At 45.0% G+C, this 21,372-nt stretch overlaps 1 long non-coding RNA gene across 2 annotated transcripts; it reads left to right on the top strand.

The window, feature by feature from the left end:
- Positions 1-1,604: 1,604 nt before the first annotated feature.
- On the top strand, positions 1,605-21,350 carry LOC149356513 (uncharacterized). 2 transcript variants are annotated; one of them, XR_016291647.1, is made up of 3 exons: positions 1,605-2,163; positions 2,246-2,546; positions 15,190-21,350. It is a non-coding gene; the product is annotated as an uncharacterized LOC149356513 (long non-coding RNA). The 2 variants fall into 2 exon arrangements; XR_016291648.1 differs by adding an exon at positions 3,934-4,042 and having other exon boundaries at positions 1,605-2,546.
- Positions 21,351-21,372: the final 22 nt, after the last annotated feature.

The following is a 21,372-nucleotide window of genomic DNA, read 5'->3' as shown; positions in this document are numbered from 1 at the left end:
TCACCCTGCCAAAAAAAGACTGGGCAAGGACAACCATGAGAGATTTGTAAATCTCTGGTCTTACTATAGTCGGATACAACTTTCCTCGTGAAAGGACCCCCTTCCAACCGATGGCGTCGGCTGATTCTCCTGACCCTGCTAGGGAGACAATGCAGGGAGCGGCGCCACAATCCTGGAGGATAGAGGGAAGGGATTATCGCCTTTTATCTGCCATTCCCTGCTTTGTCACACTAGCAGGGCCGTGAGAATCGGCAGGTGCCATTAGCTGGAAGGTTGTCCTTTGAGGGGGAAAAACTTTCCCTGCATTCGTAAGTTCTATCCGACTATAGTACTGTCCTCTTTTGTACTGCAAAGTTTCCCACACAATGCATATACTCGGCCAGGTTTAAATCTTACCAGAGCAGAAGCTTGAAAACATTGCATGCCTACAATAGAGCCCTTGCGAGACAAACATGTCTTGCGTATGCCCTTCTTATGTCCAGATGACATCCGGTGGCACGGAGAGCATCGTTCTGGCCTGCAAAGCTCATAGAGGCTATGGCTGCTCTGATAAGGGCATCCTCAACCGTTTCGTGTGAGTGAATGGACCGTAGGTCGCCTTCCTACCGGTAGAGGCTGATAGCCTCACTGGGCGATAGTCGCAGCGAGCTGGCATTTACCGTCTGTCCTGGATGTTGTGTATGCATGCCAGTTGCAACGACAGAAAGAACGCGAAGGAAGCCCTCATTTGCTCTCAGACTTGCATAGAGGAAAAGCTAGGGCTATAGTTTAGGGTGGCACTACTCTTGCTTGGTCAGATAATATACTTTACAATGCATGATGGTGCTTGATTGAAGGAAATGCACCAACTACAGCCATCCCACACTATGCAGATGGGTTTGGTTGGGAACCGCAAATCTCGTTTCATGCCACGTGCAGCATTATCACGGGACGTGTATGTGATGCCCGTTCTTTTTACTTAATGATAGTTTACTCTAGTTTGTCTCAGATGAAGCTCCAAGTGTGTAGTAGCTTTCAGCGGAGTAAATAGGTGAGAAAGCATAAAATGCACCACCAAATGCCGACATTGCTGAAAATGCCATGAAACTTCAGTGTTCCTCATCAAATGCTCCTCTAGCAATCTGTCTTGCATCGTGAATTCAGCACAAGCAACTGGGCCTGAGGAATGCCATAGTAGCAGTTGTCGTAACTTTTATGTAAGCCTGCTCAGGAGCAAGTGCAAGTGTAGTCCTTCAGCCATAGTGCCATCGCTTTTACTTTTCTTATGTGATGGCATTTCATCTGGGGCAGTTTGCAGTCGCTTGTATATGTTTCATGTAATTAAACAAAAATGCTGCATTGCAGCTTGTATTTATTAGTGGAAAAATATTTCTAGTCCCTTTGCTTTGCCATGTTTTTGAGGAATACCGCGATGGTTGGCTTGTCCCCTCATCTTGACCTATCGTGTACAAAGGGACTTTGTAGTTTTTTCAGGAAGTGTGCTGCACCTAGTGGTGATGTCTTTGTTTCAGGTGAATTTAGTGGCCTTCATGCAAATCGTACCATAAGATGCAGTTAATGATGTTTCACAGAACAGTTAGCTTGGAAGCACCTTTTCGGCCATTTTCATGCATTGAGATTTTGCCACCTGTAGTAGAGAATGTTTTTCTTTTTCTGAATTTCGAATGTCAAGTGTATCCTCAAGGCAGAAAGTTATTCTGCCATCTCTCATCTGTTTGCCTGAGAATTTCTGTTGTCTAGATGTTAGATTTTTAACTATAGCTGCACTTTGTAGATGCTTGTAAAGAAATACTTGTTTTGCATTCGAAATCTGAAGAGGTATCTTTCTTGAGGCCTGGATGTATTATTTAGGGAGGAACATTTTCTTTTCTAAATAACGATCAACACCTGAAAGCGTTCGTTGGGAGGCATCATTGGGGTGTGCCTTCAGCTTGCCAAGCCATCTTTGTCAAGTGGCTACAAGCTTGCTTAAGCCTGAGTCTCTTGGAACTTAGCCAAGTGGCACCCACACTTCATAAGCTCAGGAAGCTTGGCGTTCCTCACAGGTGAGAGTTCTGTGCCAGTGCCACAGATTCACTGGAGGCTCAAGTACCGTGCTTCTCCTAGCCACCACTGCTTTTCGTACCACTCGCTGTGCCAGTGGTGCCAAGCAACCAAATGTGTGTAAGTTTCGGGAGTCAATCTCAGCACTGCCTGGTTGCATGGGCAAAAATTAAAACGTATCTTTCTCTCTCTCTTGATCCAGGATCGTAGTGCAGGCAGAGCACTCCTTGTGACTGGATCTCATCATCTGTCACAAACATTCAATGTACATGGAAGGCGAAAGCTGCGAGCGCCTTCTCTATGATGATCTGTGCTGTTCCTCTTTCCAGTGTCTTCCCTGTAAATCGCGCAAACTCCTTGCTGTAGCTGTCACTGTGATAAACAGGTGGAGTCCACTGATGGTTCCTCTAGCCAGTGGTACCAGCACTTGTATGGGGGAGCGTGGTTCGGCCGACACAGCAGCTGATTGCCTGCTGTTGCTTCCCACTGTCTGCACAGAAAAGGTGAGAACAGCGTGGCCAAGTGTCGCAACACGAAAGCATAGCTTCTTCCTGTTTTCAAAAATATTTGTTTCAGTATATCTCAATTAGTTCCCATGCCACAGGAAAATGAATGATGCCTAATTAGTTGAATTCTTAGAGGTCGTTAAGACAATTTCTGCATTTTGTCGTTTCGATTGAAATGGGGCTGTAGACAAAGGTTTGCCATCTGGAGCTATGCTAATTGTATTTTTGTTGAAGTACATCATCATTTAAAAATGTTAAATTTTGTCCAAGCTCGTTAATTGTAAAGTATAATTAGGTGACATTATGTTGGACAAAATTTGAAATGCTTGCCTCAGCCAAATAAAAACAGCATCGCTCCACAGTTTAGTGCTGTGTGAATTCAACGGTATGAGAATAATTGAGATTGCACCAGAGAACACAATAGAAATTCTCAGTAAGCCTAGTTAAGTTGAGAAAAAAACAAGAAGCTGAGAATATTGCACCTGAGATGCGTGCGCCAGCCATTCAGAGGTCGTTGTAGAGGCCTAAAAAACAGCGGAATGTGAGCATTTAAAAAATACTTCACAGCAGTGAGCAATTACGGGTATTGGTGAAGGGGGACAGCTTTGAAACAAAACCAGAATGGAGGCCATCGGGGACACAGTCGTATGAACGGATGGGAAGTCCTGCCGCATTTCGCTTTAAAATTGCAATTTACGGCCTTTGTAGGCACAAAATATATAGATATATTAGTAGTTAAATGCCAAATTTAGACATTGAAACTTTTTAGACTGCAACTTTAGTGTGTGTTGATCCCAAAAATGCCATTTTTGTGAAATCAAAATTTTAGGATTTTTTTAATCATTTAAAGACCTCTGTATCCCCTTAAGTGCAGCTGTCTAAGTGAGGACCTAAATGTCATAAAAAAAGGTTTAACACACTTTCAGTACAGACCACACATTTTTGTATACAACTGAAATCCACAACCAACATCGACAAGAGTAAATATCAGAGTATAATACATTTTTAAAGCAGCCTGAAAGTTCCCGCTGTCAAATATTTCATTAGGCAATATAGATTCCAATCATTAATTGTATTGGGAAAAAAGTGAGTATTTAAATGCATTAATCCTATAGTTTTCAAATTTTCATGACATTTTCACTTGTACTTGAAACATAGTCAGGCTTCTTTATTATTGTTAATATTGTGCAAGAATTATTTCCATTGGTGGGATTAGAGTTTCCACCGAAGTGCGTTTTGAATTGTTGAGTTGCACTGAGTTGGTCATAGCAGATTCTGTCGGTTCCTGCAACCTCACACGCTGGCTTTGACAAGGTGAGGCACATTCAAATTGTTTTTGAAAGTAGTGCACATCATTCAGTGTGTGATCGTGGCTCTCATGCAGCACCCTTTATTTGCTGGAAAAGCATGTATTCAGGGTATTATTGGTGGCCATCAAAACCCCTGTGGCAATGCAATAGGATCCCCCGTTGGGAAAATTTGTAATTGTCTGTGTAAGTATTGTGTTTGTCTAATAAAATGCCTATCAGTTTTATTCGATTTGCTATTAGAAAAAAAGATCTGTACCTACCAATTGGTTGTATGCAATGATATCAATTGGTCTGTTAATTATTCTTCAGACTCTTATGTGATCTGTATTGTGTGAAATATACCTGCACATTTAGAGCTCTTGGTTTTATAGATATTTAAAAAAAAGCTCATACGTCCACTCTAACTCACAGCATGTTTCATGTAACAAAGGCCACTAGACCGAATGTCCTATATGTCTGTCTCATATAGAGCTTGTCCTGTTTTCTTGTCAATGTATTCCTCCTGTGATTCACGTTGTGGGCCAAGATGTAATCATATCAGCATGCGCATTTATCTGTTTTTCTTCAAATAGTGGAGCAGCACACTCTCACACAGGAGCTACTGCAGCTGCTTTGTTGTTTAGGTGCTTATGGCAGTCTTGCATTAACAGAAAATATCGGGTAAATGTGTCCATTTGTAGTGAGTTTAAAACTTATGCATAGCTTCAAGGTTAATTTGGATAACTTTGCTCATGGACACTTTGCCTCTGGGGCCTGTGGGGAAGCCATTCTGAGGTGGTATGTAAGCATAAGTGAAGGTTATCAGTTTTGAGGAAGACTATCGTAATGTTCAAGCAACGAATGATAATCTCATAGCTATCATGATGGAGTGCGCATTAAAAGTAGGCGGTAGGATGGCAAGCTGCTTCGGGAGATGAACAATCTGATTAAGAAACGCCAAAGCATGAAAGCGTATAACCTTACTGACAGAATGGGACTGGCAGAGCTATCAAAGGTAATAAGTAAGCACAATGTAGCCGACATAAGGAAGTTTAACAAGGCGTAAAATTGAGCATACTTTAAAGAACGAAGGTAGCTTAAAAGCAATGAAGAGAAAACTAGGCATAGGTAAAAGCCAGATGTAGGCACTAAGAGACTAAGAGGGAAATATCATTAGCTGTATGGATTAGACATTTAAGGTAGCTGAAGAGTTCAATACAGATCTGTACAATAGCCAAAGTAATTGGAACGTTAATGAGAGAGGCAGTAGAGGACAGCAATTGAGCAAGCATCCCTCGAGTAATGAAAGAGGAAGTAAAGGAAGCCTTGGGAGCAATGCAGAAGGAGAAAGCAGCTGGTCAGGGTCAGGTAGGAGCATATCTCTTGAAGGATGGAGGGGAGATTTAAGGTATTTACTAAGGTGATCACAAATAGAATCAGTACAGCCTTCGACTTCAATCAACCCAGTGATGAGGCAGGCTTTCGTAAAGGGTATTTGACAATTGACTGCATTCACACTATTATATAATAGAGAAATGTGCAGAATATAACCGACTCCTATATATAGCGTTCATTGATTACGAGAAAGCATTTGAGTCAGTGGAAACCTCAGCAGTCATGCCTGCGAAGCATTGCTGAATCAGGGTGTGGAAGGGTCCTACGTGAGAATACTGGAAGATATCTATAACGACTGCATAGCTACCATAGTCCTCCATAAGGACAGCGATAAACCTCTAGTAGGAAGGGTGTCGGGGAGGGAAGCACGATCTCGCCAATGCTATTCACCGCCTGCTTATAGGAACTGTTCTGAGGCCTGGATTACGAACAATTCAGGATAATAGTCAATGGAGAATACCTAAGTAATTTGCGATTCGCTGATGACATTACCTTGCTAAGTTACTCAGGAGATGAGCTGGAAAGCATGATAATGTGTTAGACAAGCAGAGCAGAGTCGTAGGTCTTGAAATTAACATACAAAGTTATGTTCGGTACCTGCAAGGAATCAGCACTGCACAGTTGGTAGCGATGTGCTGGAAGTGGTAAGGGAATACGTCTGCATAGCGAAGGTAGTTGTCACTGATTCGGACCATGAGTGGGAAAAAAAAACTGCCTCTCCCGTAAACGACAGTAGAGAAAGCATGAAATATTTACGGGCATAACACATCGATTGTAGATGGTACTAGTCAAAATCTTGAAATGGGTCTAGTGTTCAACATACCACACCACACCACACATACTGTGCACTGGTCCATGTGGACACAAACGTTTCCTGTGAGTGTCTGGGGAATCTCTTCCGCCCTGCCTCGTCAGCTGTATCCGGTTTCTGTCAGGCACCATTGCTCGGCTTAAGCAGCTGTGACGGTGACGGCATTGAAATGCAGGATGATGCAGAAGCGTATGCGGACACGACGAGACGCAGGCCTGAGAAGAATGTATATGCAGCGCATTCGAATACTCCGGGAGCGTGTATACATCTGCCTGCCAAAAGGGGAGCCGTCATGATCTGAAGGCCGTGCGGCTGGTCTTTTACATGCGTGAGTGTAGGACCGCAGCGCCATCCTTGGGGACGGCGCGGAAGCAGTTTTTCTGCCGAAAGCCCTTCTCGCCCTGGAGCTCCCCTCTTGCTCTAAGTGGCCCTCTCTCTTAGAGAGTCTTGTTAAATCTCGTACGGTGCCCGGATGCTCTCGTTTCAGTGCCAGGTTGAGTGGAATTCAGTGCCCGGATGTTGGCTCTCGGTCTTGGCGTGACGTCACCACACTGCCGACAACGGGAGCTAAAAGCATTTCATGCTTAATAACTAGAACAACAAGAACGAAGTAGAGTGCATTTGGCATGTTCTCTCAGATCATGAATGGCCGTTTACCAATATCCCTTAAGAGAAAAGTATAGAACAGCTATGTTTTACCGGTACTGACCTACAGGACAGAAATGTGGAGGCTAACAAAAAAGGTTCGATTAACATAAGGACAACGCAGCGAGCAATGGAAAAGAAAATGATAGGTGTAACGTTAAGGTGGCGGTTCCACTGCCGCCATCTTGCGAGTAGTTCAGATTCTGCCACCAGGCTACGACACTGATCCATGACTGGGAAAGTGTCTACCCGTTTTGCCCCTGAGCGACCCGAGACTGGTTCTGGTTGAGATGTTGAGATGTGTTTCCGGTCCTTTCTTGACCCGCGCGCTGCGTGAAGACTTTTCTTTTGTTGCTGCGCCTGCCTTCAGAGGGTTACAGATGAACCATGGCAAACCCGGCTGCTTGTCCCCGTCGTGCGTGGGGGGAGGTGTTGGCTGGGGGGATTCGGCATGCTTCTTTCTCTGCCTGCCCCTTGCTGGTTTTTCCACAACCACACGCGGTAGCCTTCTGCGGCTATGTAGCCAAGGCTAAGCATAGAGGGAAGAAGGGCCTTGCCGTCGCGAGTGGGGCTTCCTTTGTTCGGGTTATGGTTGTGGAAGGGTGAAGGGAAAAGTTGGAGAGCTGGGACAAAGAGGGTACCGTCTTTGCCCAAACGGCATCGGAGGGAGGATTATCTTTGTTCGGGACAAGGATGCGCGGCAGGGGAACAAAGGACCGCTTCCCTCCCTCTCTTGTTTAGACTTGCCTGCATAGCCACAGAGAGCTGTGCGGTCGACGTTACTGTCTGGAGGGCCTCATTTGAGGGTATGTGCCGCTACGTCCTTGCGTTGTACCCGACTATAGACTTTTCTATTTTCAATGTCGATACATATATTAGTGGTGGCAAAGGAAAAGAAAGAAAGAAAAATAATGCTGCCCAGCACGCAGTAAGCGAAAAGGGAAAGCGGACGACAAGAATAGAAAGGTGTGACATCATGCAAATTATATATGCTTTTTTATGTCCCAGGTATATACTTCTGGCGTTTTTTTTTTTGCAATGAACCTTGTAGTTGAAGTCGGTGCCTTTCTTGTGTTCTTCTTTCTGCCCTCGTCTTTTGCGCGTACAATCACTTCGTCCCTGTTGATGCGTAGTAATATTACTAGTAGTCGGAACACTCCTTGTCTAGAGTGTAACCTGCCAACTCGAGCGCTGAAAAAAAAATATTTTTTATCAAATAATGTTACATCTATGATAACACAACTGTAACAAAGACAGCTAGACAACTTCAGACAACGCTCGACGGATGCCTGTCCAACCATAGAATCTAGGGTTGGTGAAGAACAAGGTTTAGAGAAGTGGGCAAATGTCAATTTCTGTTTACCGCTGAGATTAATCGATATTGCACAAGAGACGTGAAATTGCTACCGAGAGGGCTACCACCGCAGCGTGTCGGAATAAAAAATATTCGTCGTACATGCGGCGGCATCTTGCAAGCAATTCGGGACGGTCAATTTGAACAGAATTTTGCCAAGGTTTACAAAAATGCAGTATAGATGCATATCATTCACGAAGCGGACTAAGTCTAAACACTGTACGAGGAAGGGGGGGAGGGGGAGAAACGTTGTCAAAAAAGGGGCCGGCTATAAAGGGATAGTTCTGTAGGCACTTAGGGCGTCCCCCTCTCCCGTTTGGATCCTGAACTGTGTGCTCTTATTTATGTTAGATGTACACCACCCGTCAAAAGTATACGGCCCAAGGGGTTTGCTTTTGAGGCCTGCTGCGTGCCTCGTTATGCATGCTCAGCGACCGTGACCTCTCGAGAGAGGAATAGCATCGCTTCCTCAACCCTCCCAATCTTTGGAGTGCTAGATGTGCTAACTGATGCTTGCATTACGTGACTCCAGGAGCATGGGCGTTGCCACGAAATACGACGTGTGTTAGCAATGTTCGCTCCAAAATGTCTTTTCTAGTCTGCAAAAGATTGTATGTGACAAAATCCAGAATGGCTTCCGGCGCCGGTGGTTGTTTTGGTCAGCGGTGCTGGCAGTTCGAAAAAACTTCGGGGGGGGGGGGGGGGGGGTTCTGAAGCCCCATAAGCACCCCCCCCCCTTGCTGCGCCCCTGGTAAGTACGTTACCCGTTGCAGTTCCGAAATGGTAACGAGTACGTTACAAAGTTACCGAAAAAAAGTAACGCGTTGCCGGTAACGTCGTTACTTGTGACGCGTTGCCGACAACACTGTTGAGTTGTACCCAGTGTTGTCAGTAACGCGTTACTTTTTTTCGGTAACTTTGTAACCTACTGGTTACCATTTCGGAACTGTAATGGGTAACGTACTTACGTTAACATTTTTCGGTAACTGGAGGTGTCACGTTACTAGCTATTTCTTATTTCAATTGCCCAGTTCCGCCTATTTTTCAGAAAAAAAAACGCCGAAAATGATGTTGCAAATAAACAACATCTACAGGTGCTCTCGACGACCCTTGTTGGGGCTCGCATGCATGCCAGAAAACACCTGCCCTTGACGACGCACTCAAGAAAAAAAAAAGCACGAACACGCATTCACACACTTGCCCCCAAACCACTCACGCACGGAACTCTCTAAAGAGTGGACGCATGACGAGCCACCAATAGACCATTTGCAGAAATCGGTAAGTCAGTTTCTCTGTAAGCTTGTTTTCCAACCAAAAGGTCTTGTTCCCAGGCGACACTCTCGCATTCTTGGTGGAAGCAGTTCCCCCTTCTGAGTAAACTCAGGAATGTCGCCAGTTTACTTCAAGATGGCCCCAAGAGAGCCGTCGAAAGAGTACAATGGTACAGCACAGAAAAGGGGACTGCAGTCAACCGGCTTTAGCACTGAAGTATCAGAAAAAAATAAGGAAATGGGCCTTTGTTCCTGTGCCGGCAGTAGTGAGCTACCTCATACTAAACTTTCTAAAAACTTTCTGCTCAACAACACTGTCACTCCAACTTTCTCCCTTCATAGTCATACAACCCCCCCCCCCCTTTCTCCCCTATCCAGAACAAGGAACAACCCACTCCCCCACTAACAACCCCACTAGGAAGCGAGGCAAGCTGTCCGATAACAGCTTTGCAGTGCAGCTGCAGTAACAGCTAGTTGTAACTATTAGAAAGTTGTCGTTATTTATCAACATTGTTTTCAAAATAAATTTTGCTTATTTCTATCTGCAACTGCGGCTACGTTTCTGTTTATTGAGTTCCTCAGCGAGCGAGGCTGACCTTGAACACCTTGACATAAACACTCACATTTTTGTGATAATTATGCAGGTTCAAGTGACAAAAAATGTTCATGTGCGCAAATACATTTTTTTTCCGGAACTAAGCATTCCTTTATTGCTACACAATTTCCGCGTAATTTCGCAAGCCGGAGCACACCAGAATTACTGTAAATTTGTTGAGTTCAGCTATGTTTTCTTTGTGAGGTCGGAATTATGTGAAAAATGAGCTTGATAAAATTGTTATTTTCAGTTCTTACAGCGAAGCCGCAGTGTAATTATGGCCATGGAGTAGCGGCAAAGTAACGTGCGGTCCTTTCTTTCGGCAATGGTAACGGTAACGCGTCATCTTTTTTTGTAGGTAAAGTAGGCGGTAACGCGCTTTTTTTTAGCGTAACGAGTAACGTATTTAGTTACTTTTTTTCGATAACGCCTACAATACTGGTTGTACCCGACTTATAGATCCGTTCGATTCGCCTGCACCACATGAACTGGTTCCCGTGGCACTCCAGCTCACATGGCTTCATTTCAGCGGTGAAACACGGTGCGCTCTGAACCACGGCATTCGTTTGAAAGTAGTGCGAGTGTAGTTCAGGAAAACTGCAACCCTTCTCGGTGGTTAGTGACGAAATAGTACAGCTGCAGCCGCCATGAGCGCAGATGATGGTTTGCGCGTAGTGATAAACGGCGGAGGCTCAACTAATTCCACTCGTCGACAAGCTAGAACACTGCTCGAGTTCTCCAAAAAAACGGCTACACGTAACTGACACCACTGTAAAATACAAAGACGTGCATGCAGCATGATGCACGTCGACACAGTTCAGCCGCGGCGTTTCGCGCCAGCTGTCACGAGGTGCATATGCACGCATCGAGGCTTGTTCATGGCAACATTTTATTGTGATGTGTTCTTTGAACATTTCTTCACGAGATACGAGATGTTGGCAGCCGCTGATGTGGGGTGTAAACAGAAACAGCTGGCTGCGATTCACTGGCGTCACCAGGGCTAGCAGACGACTAAGCCTGCACTCGACCATCCGTTTTGGAAGCAGACAGTGCCAAACTGCGCTCAAACCACGGTGAAAGACATAGCATACTCTTACATCGTGGCTCAAACTGCCGGAACTAGCGCTACTAGCGCTACACACTCAGGGGCACCGCCGCACAGCTTTGCCGAAATGGTACAGCGAGTGCAGGCGAATCGAGCGCTCTCCAACTTCCCCTCCAGAGCGCTAGCCGCAACAACGAACAAAGCTGTCCTCGAAAAATAAAACGACGCCTAGAATGCTTTTCGTAGCGTCAGGGAGAGGCGATGGAGAGCGCGCGGCAGCGGCGGCGGCCCCGGCACGCTAGCTATGCGCCGCTACTGCGCATGCGCAACTGGCGAGCGCGGCGGCGGCACCTCTGAGTCATCGCCGCAGCGACGACGGCGGCGCGCCAGCTGTGCGCCGTGTGACGTCACTGCTCCTCGTGCATGCGCAGTACCTCCTTTCCTCAGCTCTGCGAAATGGCTAGGCGACTCGCGTAGTGTTGCTTTCGCAAAAAGCAATCCAGCAAAGCAATATGGTGTAAATCTGCTCGGAAGCTACAGAGGGCAAAATGGAAGGGAACCTGCAAATATCGTAGAGAAATGATTCCCTCTCGTGAACACCTCCTGGTTTTAGGTGTTTGGCAGCGCCACACTTGTAATTTTTCTGAACTGTGACCATTTAGTACATGTGCGCTAATGTAGATGGCGCTACTTACTACATTTATCGCATGTGGTTGCGTTATTGCTATTATTGTTTGTAATTTGTGGACTTTGTAGTCGATAATTTTTACAAGTTGAATAAAAGAATAAGAGCCCGATATTTTAAGAGTATATTTACCTGAAAAAACGAAGCTGCGGAACGTTCCGAGAGCTTGTGCCCTTCATAAGCACAACGAAAAAGGTAGCTAAAATCAACATTTTTTTAACTAGACAGTGCACGTTCCCTAAAAGTCGTAGAGTAAAGGCGATGCTTAGCCGCGTAGAGCGCAGTACTAAGTTTCTTCACGCAAAATCTCAGAATTGTAAAGTGCTGGTTAACTGAACAGTTTTGCATTCCGTTTTTAACTATTTCGAAAAAACGCTAACTTTGATCAGGAATAACTTTTAAACTAAACAAGGCAGATAAATGAAATTTTCAGAATGGATGAGCGATTGGACATTCTCAAACTGTACAAAAAGTCGCCACAATGCAATGCATATCCCAAAAGTTATTGCAGATTACATTGTTCTGTTTTCTATGCTTTTCAAACAAGCGTGGCTAATAAACTAATCTATACACGTACTTCTACATGCTTAAATATGCGCACTAGCATTACATCTCAAAGTATCTCGAAAGATATTTCTCTAGGTGCAAGAGGTTTTTCACAATTTTGCATTTCCTGAGACAAGTTGAGCTCAACTGCCAGTTTTCACCTTTGCGTTTTCTTTTACAGTTGAAACAAATTTGCAGCTATCGTTAAACCAAATGCATCTTTTGAAAGCAGAGAAAACTAGCTTTTCGGAGATATCTGAACCATATTTATGAAGCGAACGAGCGAGGTACAGTCGACGTACAAACATCACCAAAAATGGTTCCCGCTCACCGTCAGAGTGGGACCGCCACCTTAAGAAACCGGAAGCAAGCAGAGTGGGTGAGGGAACAAAAGCGTGTAAAGACACCATAGTTGAAATCAAGAGGAAGAAATGGGCTTGGGTAAGGTATGTAATGCGAAGGATAACTGCTGGTCTTTAAGGGTAATGGAGCGGATTGCAAGAGAAGGCAAGTGTAGGAGGGGGCGGCAGAAGGTTAGTTGGGCAGATGAGATTAAGAAGTTTGCGGGGTTACGGTGGCCGCAGTTTATTGGAGAGACATTTGAGAGGCCTTTGCCCTGCAGTGGGCGCAGTCAGGCTGATGATGATCATCATCATTTTGAATGTGCTGACTGCAGAGTTTTGCATGCACTGGATTTCCTTGTGATGTGTTTGTGAAAGTGGTAGCATTGTGTGCACTGCAAATGGAAACATGGGCCCCGGTGCTGGTCCTGAAACTTACTTCAGTTCCAGACTGTCTAGTGGCCTCTAAGACTGTCTGTTAGAGTATTTTTGTTTTAGAAATTGTGCAGCAGCTTATTTGTTACCCATGAGGAAATAAGCTAGTTGATTTTGCATCAACATTTTCTCTGGGGGTGCCTGGAAAATATGTTTTAATTGCAAAGGGGCACTTAGTGAAGACGAGGCTTGTAGTTGTTATTGTCAATTTGTGTACTGTGGTAGTCAGAACCCCTAGCACCCAGTGACAATACTAAAATGTTAGGGGTTTGGTCTATGGTTTATGAGGGTGTAATGTCCCAAAGTGACTTGGTGTAAGAGACACCATAGTGGAAGGCTCCGGATAATTTCTACCACCTGGGGCCGAATTATGGAATGATCAAATCACAAGGCCGATGTGCCCATCATTTTGTGCCGACCAATAGGGAGAGGGCTTTGTGACCGTTTTGTGATTGTTTTTGGACTCTGATCATTTCATAATTCAGCCCCTGGTCTTCTTTAATGTCCATTGGCATCGCACAGCTCACGGCTCTCTAGCATTTTGCTTCCATAAAAATATGACCACCGTGGCCGAGGTTGAACTTATGCCTTTTGGGTCAGCATCTGATCACCATAACCACTGACCCCTCTCCATGGCAACCAATAAAATGCCAGTAGTGATGTAGTATTTCACTCTTTCAGTAAATTTATAAATCTGCGCTCATTGTGTCAAAGTGTCACACTTGTGTCAGCACATACGAGGTAACAAACATAATGGCCTTGGTGGTTGCTTGGCTGTGCAGCTTGCATTCCATTCCTTTACACTTGGTAGATGGAAGCAAGGAGCAGTGCCCCCGAGTTTCATTCCTTGAACTGAAAAGGGAGATGAGAACTTAATGGGAAGGGCACAAATAATACCAGGATTGCCATTTCCCACTTTTGCTTCAAGCTTTCCTGTAGAGATGGGTTGTGCAGTGGGAGAGACAGCTAATGAGGATATAGCAAAAAAAAGGGAACACAGTGGACCAGTGGGAAGGGGATGAAATTGGGAGGGACAAAGCTTTAGAAATGAAGAGGGAAGAAACCGCTTTTCAACTGTACTCACAACGAATAGTTCAGTAGCAAGAAACGGGGCCCTCTGTGTTCTTCTAAGGTACACTGCTTGCAGTGTCTGTGCGCTGAGGGTCGCTGTGATGACATCATTGAGCGCATGCATGGCTGTGGCATAGCCTGGAGGCTTCTCTGGCCACAGAGCCATGGCATGCAAGCTTCCGCTGCGTGTGTGCTCGAGGTGAGGTACTGACTGCTGGAAATCTATCTTCTCATCAGCAAGTGAAATAGTTTCTTCTGATATATGCGCCTTTTTTTGTTTTTAATTTTAATACCGTAGTGGCTTTTGTTTGCACGTACTGACTGCTGTAGGCCTTTTTTGCACTGGTCTTTGCAGTGATTGAGGAGCCCTCTGAGCCACTTTAATTGGCATTGGAAAAATGTCACAGGGCCCCTTTTCAGTGATACACCTTTAAAGGGTTGATTGTATGTGACATGACTTAGTACCCCTAACATTGAACCATTGAACAACACAGGAAATACATTAGGTCTTACTTCAAATGGCTGCGTGTTTTTCTTTTTATGTGGTGCCTTCTGTTTGAGAGAAGTGTAATTGGGAAGTTTCCTTTGCCCAGGAAGGTGCCGTGTTTGCCAGTGATAGCACCCACAGTGTGTCCATCCACCCTTTTGTTGCAGGGAAATATGACCACTGTTTCTTCGCAATTGCTAAAGCCCCAGAGGGGGTTTCTGTGAAACAAGCATGTCTAAACTGAACTGTAGTTTGCTGATTCGATGCCTTGAATGGGGCCTTTATGCACATTGCATGCTTCACATATGAGGAGCCTGTCAGGTGACACCTGCTGTCTAGTAACAGCGAAAGTTGTGTGGCGTTAGGTTAGCCCTACACATGACTGATTGGGCTTGAGGTGTGAACAAAGCTATTCTTAGACAGGCAGGTAGTTGCCATGTGTAGTAACCAAGTTGTAGGCAAACTTAGAAGATGCATTTTTTAACCGGCGCTGTGTTCCTGAATGCTTTAATAGGGGGCTATCGAGAACTCAGAGGTAAGCATGCTGTGTAGTTCCCATGTCTGACATGTGCATGAAGGAAGTAGCACACATGCTGTCAGTTTGCTGAGATAATTTGCATAATCGAACAGGGTGGTGAGTGAGAAGGGCGTGCTATGTGTCTCCTCGCAGGTGGGTGAACTCCTGAGAGTCAAGGTGATCCGTGTTCTGGTTGACCTGAGACGATGAAGGCTGATCTGCAGAAAATGAAAGTGGCCATCACCATCAACACCAACATGGTGAGTGGCTTCGTTGAACGGGGCAAGTTTGGCTCGCATAGGAGGCATTCACATGACGTCGCAGGCGCCATTTTGTGGTGCAGTACGCAGTTTCAGCATTGCAAGCCTGAGCACGTGTGGCGAGAAGGCAGTTAGATATGCCTGCACTGTTTTGCAACGCTGCATGCACCAAAAAATGGTGGCCACCGTGACATTCAGGCATACTCCCTGTAACATATGCCAGTTCCATTCCATTTCTACCTATATTTCCCAGCTTTCATCGCTGGCTGAATCTGCCTCATGCGCCCTCCATCTTTCTCATCACTGTGCTTGAGCCAATAACAAATTGTGCAAATTTTGTACATGGCATCACTTCTGCCAGTGACAAAGGGTGGAAAATAGAGAAATGGAACAGAATCAGTTTCAAGACCGTCAAATTTTACCAGCCTTGCTGTGGTCCCACTTTTACAAGGCATCGAAAATGGTGTACACAAAGATGAGATAGTGCAGCATCGCACTACATCTTCTCTCCTCTCATTTTGTTGTTTTCACTGTGTTCTGCTGTAAGGTCTTGTCTGGTTGTTGATAGTCTTGACTTTTGGGTGCAAAAGTTTCCAGGACGCATGAGCAACAATAAAAGGCTGTGGCTGCGTTATAGCCAGGTCAGTGGAGACCACACTTCTGGAGGTGAATGCTGAAAAATGAGCATAGCACCAGGTGCGGAGCTTTTAGGGGCATAAGCAGATGCGTAACATGTGCTTTTGAAAATGCTTACAGAGAGCATGGTGGTAGTGCCTGCGTGCCCAATGAAAAAACAAATACATGCGGAGGATAAAGTGAATTGAACGCCCACCTGTGGAATAATGCGAAGCAGATGGAGTCATTGGGAACAAGTGATCACTTTAAAGCATTCTCAGCTGTAGCAAGACACGAGTGTGAGGCTGAGCCAAGTGAACCATGATGTCTTCCTCTTTTCCTTCTAGGCCGCCTGCTTTGTTGTGCACACTTCCTTGTTTTCCTTACTTTGTGCCATTGCACAAAAAGAAAGGAGTGTTGGTCTTTCTTGCAGCTTGTGGGATCTGCACGTGAATTTGCACATGGAAGCATCGATCACATTCCACAAATTGCAGAGATGGGTTTGCTTTGACATTTTGAGTGCAGGGCCTCATTTCACTTAACTTGGAGCTACCTTAGAGAGCCATTTGCAAGTAGTGGCTTGGGCTTCTTTCACGTTGCTCTCAATCCACATTAATACGGCCCCTGTTAACATGGACAACTCTAATTATGTATAGTTTTTCTTGGGACCAAACTTTTTCAATGTATTTATGCCTCATTATTATCGGCACTCGTTGTCTGGACAGTGGACAGTGAAATGTACGGAGCCTGTTGGGACCCATGTATTTTAAATTCTTTACCGTTACTTGCCCCATTGAGTTAAAAACCATCTCTGTCTCTATCTCTCTCTGTGTTTGTGTGTGTGTGGGGGAAGGGGGGGTGTTAAATGCTTTACAGTGGCCTGGTTGATGTGCCTTATCATTGCCACATTTCATGAATGGCTGTGAAAATAATAATCCTTTCTGTGCACTGCATTGCTTACCACATTCAGCAACTGTCAGCCGTGTGAATCCAGAGTTCTTGAGGTGTGAGCAGTCATAGTACGAGATACTTCATCACACCAAGAGGCATCATTACTCGTCTCATAGACCACTATGCACTCCAAATGGGCTCAAACCAGCACTGCATGGTTTTAAAGGTAATGGATACCTGAATAATGCACCTCAAGCTCCACGATTACCCGATTTCCACCTCACTGCCCGCCACTATGCAGAAAGCGGTCTGCAATAATAAAGCATTTTTTTTTTTGCAAAATATTTTTGTGTTTTTTCGTGATTTATTGTTACAGATGACTCTCTTTAGGGAAGCTTTTGCTCGGGAACCAAAATGTCCTTTAACAGGGCACGACTATAAACGTTTTTAGAAAATTCTGTTGTGTATGCTTAGGTATGTCAACCGTTATTCATGCTTAAGAACTATGATAAGAGGCTTTGACTTACTTCATTTTCTCTCTTCGTGCATTTTTATTATTACATACCTGAGAAGGTACCAGTGCCACACTGTTTTCAAGGCACGTGGTGTGTTGCATATGGTATTTAGTTGTGAGATGCTTCATGTCTGCTTCATGAGCTGTACCTCATGCCTGATGTACCTTGATTCGTGTGCTACAGTGAAAACCGGTCTTTGTGTATGCATGTGCATGTGTGTTTGACACTCGATGGTACCCACAAAAGACGGGTCCTCATGCAACCAGGCCGGTGGCAGCTAATTTAATTATTGGTCACCCGAGGTTGCTCAGGAAGAGCAACTTGATTTGCACAACTCCCACCGGTGGCAGCACCTGCCATCGCTGGGCAGTGGCACACCGCTCGCCCATCGAACCACTGCCACAGGAGTGGTACGAGGACTCCCAGGGATCTGTGAATGCGAAGCTGAGGATGGCCTAATGCAGATAAGGTCGGCCCATCTGAATGCCACGTGATGCAACAGCTGGGGCAGCATGCGATGACTGCGTTCACAAAGTGAGATGAAGTGCTTACGCCTTCTCAGACGGAAGCATTCTTAAGTGTCTCTGCTGACCTTTTTTTTCTTCATGTATATTAGTCATGTATTCTATTCTAAACCTGCTTTTTCTTTCACCTTTCATTTTGTGACCCCCTGCTAATGACTAAACAGTGCTAAAGGGATCTAATAAAACAGTTGGTAAATAGGTGTGCAAGTCAGTTTGTACCTGCAGTGATGACTTTATTTTCAATGTTGGAGCTGTGAAACTGAAGTGCTGAGCCTGTATTGTTTTGGTAACTTTGTGCGTGTATCACAGATGCTTCAGTCAGGGGAAATTTTATCATCCTACACATCACTGTATGTGATGATAGCATCATACCCATTATTATATGCTAAGCTAGTGTCACTAAGCCTAAATTTATAGCATTTTACAGCAGTAGCATTTTATTTATGTTTCCATTTTTTTTTATTTTAGAAAACTGTTTTGTAAAACTTAACGCAGCCGTGCCAGTGCAGCTTAGTGTCTCGAGAGAGCCATTTGCAGGGCTAATTGCTTTGTCAGCCATAGCTACCCCAAATGATTTTGATGATGTACGCAGGTGAGGGTAATCTAGTGATTCACTCAGCTGGACCTTCAGCCAATTCCTGACTGGTGACAGTTGGTTTCCACGGGTTTTAACTGGTTATAAATGAGAACGAATGAGTCAGCTGAGCCAGGTTTAACTTCAGCTGCTTCACAAAAAACTTCAGAAAAGGTCTGTGCCTGCCAGTGTCCAGAGTGGTGACAGCCAGAATTCTCACCACCCCTCCTTCAAGCAACAAGGTGACCACACACACCCTCCTCCAGGGAACTTCGGCCTGCAGTCCGAAAGTCCCCATCCAGAACCCGCACAGAGGCCCAAGAGGACTATTCGTAAGCCCTTGTGGCTCGAGCACTTTGTGCCAAAGTGACTTGTGGTGTGCTTCTGCGTACATTTCTTTGTGTGTACAGGGAGAGAGTTCCTTGTTTGTGTTAAATCCTTACATATTTTGTGTCAATTTTCAATGTATCTCTGAATCTTTATTTGCAAGGAAGAGAGTATGTTGTATTGTGGTTTGTGTTTTCCATGCTTGTTTCAGTTCTTGTTTTGGCTTCGTGGATTGTCTTGTACTCTCATCTTATGACGTCATCTCGTGTATTATATATATTTTTTCTCCACAGAATAAGAGGGTTCTTGGCCGTGGGACAGCATCAGGGACTCGACTCTCCTTACTAAGACCGCCACGGCCAACATTACAGGGTCAAAATGCAAGGACGAGAATTCAGCGTGTTCACATTACTCAGATTTAGGATGGCAGCTTCGCTGCGTGGCTAAGAAACAAACCATCGTAGCCCAATTACTTTTGGCAAGGATGCTATGTCTGCACATTAGTAAGAGCTACCACTATGCCATGTTGTGCAAAAGGGCGTTGTAGGGCACAGGAACCTTCCAGTTTGCTACACATTGTATAAATGTGAAAGCTTGGCATGTGGCATGCATGTTGTGATAATGTCTTAAGCAAATATTTGTTGTATTATGCTTGCAGGGTAAAGGTAGATTGATGGGCATTCTTAACTATAAAATAGTTTAGTTAGTGCGGCATCAGTATTCATGTGGGCAGTATACACCAAAATATTTGAAAAATGTTCAGGCGTAACAATTTTTGCACGCTGTACTGTGTCATAGCTGGTACAGCATCACTTATTCCATAGCAGACAATATTTCATCCCTGACTTTTATTGGGGCATGAAGTGTGACCTAATGAAATCAGTGGTTCTCTGAATCTTGTGGCCCTCTGGGTGCAAAATATGCCTTCATTGTGTCAAGCACGCCTCTTTGGACATTATTACTCTCCTTTTGGAGCTCTAAAAGCTGCTTTCTCAGCTCACTGCTCTCGTTGGCAGTCTTGGCTGCGCGGTTGTCAGCCTCCTTATGCATAGCCATCAGTTCCTGCAAAAGTGAGGTGGCAGGTCTCTTGTGGCGCCTAGCGGTGCTCGCATTGCTGCTCTCTACATATTGTGGACTGGCCACAGTGTTGTTGACTGGCCACAGTGTCATTGGGTCACAGCCCGTCTGCGCAAGCAGTCAAGCGGAACCTTCACGGGTGGCCGTAAGAAATGCCCTGGCGAAGCACCTTGCTTCAAAGTCTTCAAAGCCTTGCATTTACTGCCATGTTGGTGCGTGAGTTTATTGCAGTGCTTTTTGTGGCAATCAGTGTGGAGATTATGCGTTAACGTGGTATTGTAGAGGTATGGCCAGCCGTAGAAGAATCCATTCCATTTAATTGTATGCCTTCTCATACGCACGGGCTCTGCTCGAGTACTACTCCTGCGTGGATTAAGACGGGCCTGGCATCTTCTGCATCATGTTCAACGCGTGGCATGTGCGGTGATAGAGGACATTGCTTAATGTGCTGTACTCCTTACAGCACGGAAAGGTGCATGTTATTCAGTTCTCTCCAGAAGGCAGGACTCCCTCACAGCTCCCTTCAGGACATTGTTTTCCCGCGCGGGAACCAATTTTGTCGAAAAGAGGCTTCACGTCTTCTTTTAAAGTACTTGCTAGGCACGGACCTAGTCTCCACATGGTGACAGCAGGAGTGATTATTAGTGTTTGTGAGTTCAGTGTCGGATTATGCGATTTAGTTATTGTAGGCGTCGCTACGGTGGAGCAATTGTCGGCAGAAATCGCCAGGCTAACCCCACCTGTAGCTTACAGCATCTCAACTTAACTCTCATTGGACCATGTAGCAAAACCGAAATGTGGCCTCACTATTTTCGCCTGTTGCATATATGTGTGCATCTTATTGAGAGCTACTAGTATGTCAGATTGTGTAACAGGGCATTGAGACGTTCAGGGAGCTTCGTACTTGCTCCACACCTGTATACACACAACTCATGCAGGACATTTCTTTTTATTTGAGGACTTGCCATACTGTACGTATATTATAAATGTCTGCTGCAATAACAAAAGGCAATGAAGAATGTTTATTTTCTATGCTTGCGGTATGACAGGGGATCCTAGTACTGGTGACTGCAAAACTTTTCGGAACACAAAAATCGCAACAAAGCTTAATCGCTCAGCTGCGCAAGCATGTAGCCACAAACTGCAGTGTATGTATAGTCCACTGCTCAGTTCATGGCTTATGTTCAATAGGCAGTGAGGAAATTTAGGTGCCTTATGATTTCGGTGTTCCAGAAAAATTTGTTACCACTTGTACATTAGTAACCGTACTCAAGTTCGTGCGTTGTCCATGTCAACATTGAGATGATTAGTTACTCCTTCGAGCACAAACAGTACACAGAAGGCAGAATCAATCGTCCTTTATTCTCCTTCGAACAGAAGACAAGTACAAGCGCAAAAAAACACGGACAGAGAAAGAGACTTGGGCAACACGAGCGCTTAGTTCCAACTGAAGATTTATTGACACACAAGCCCAATTATATACACCTTGCTGCATGACGGCGAACTGATAGACCTGCCGACATCCCGTGGCCGCTCCCAAAAACGTTATTTCC

The sequence above is a fragment of the Amblyomma mixtum genome, chromosome 3, assembly GCF_055824585.1.
Source record: "Amblyomma mixtum isolate Tamu chromosome 3, ASM5582458v1, whole genome shotgun sequence".
Taxonomy (NCBI): Eukaryota; Metazoa; Arthropoda; class Arachnida; order Ixodida; family Ixodidae; genus Amblyomma; species Amblyomma mixtum.
This window is presented reverse-complemented; position numbering and strand designations above follow the sequence as displayed.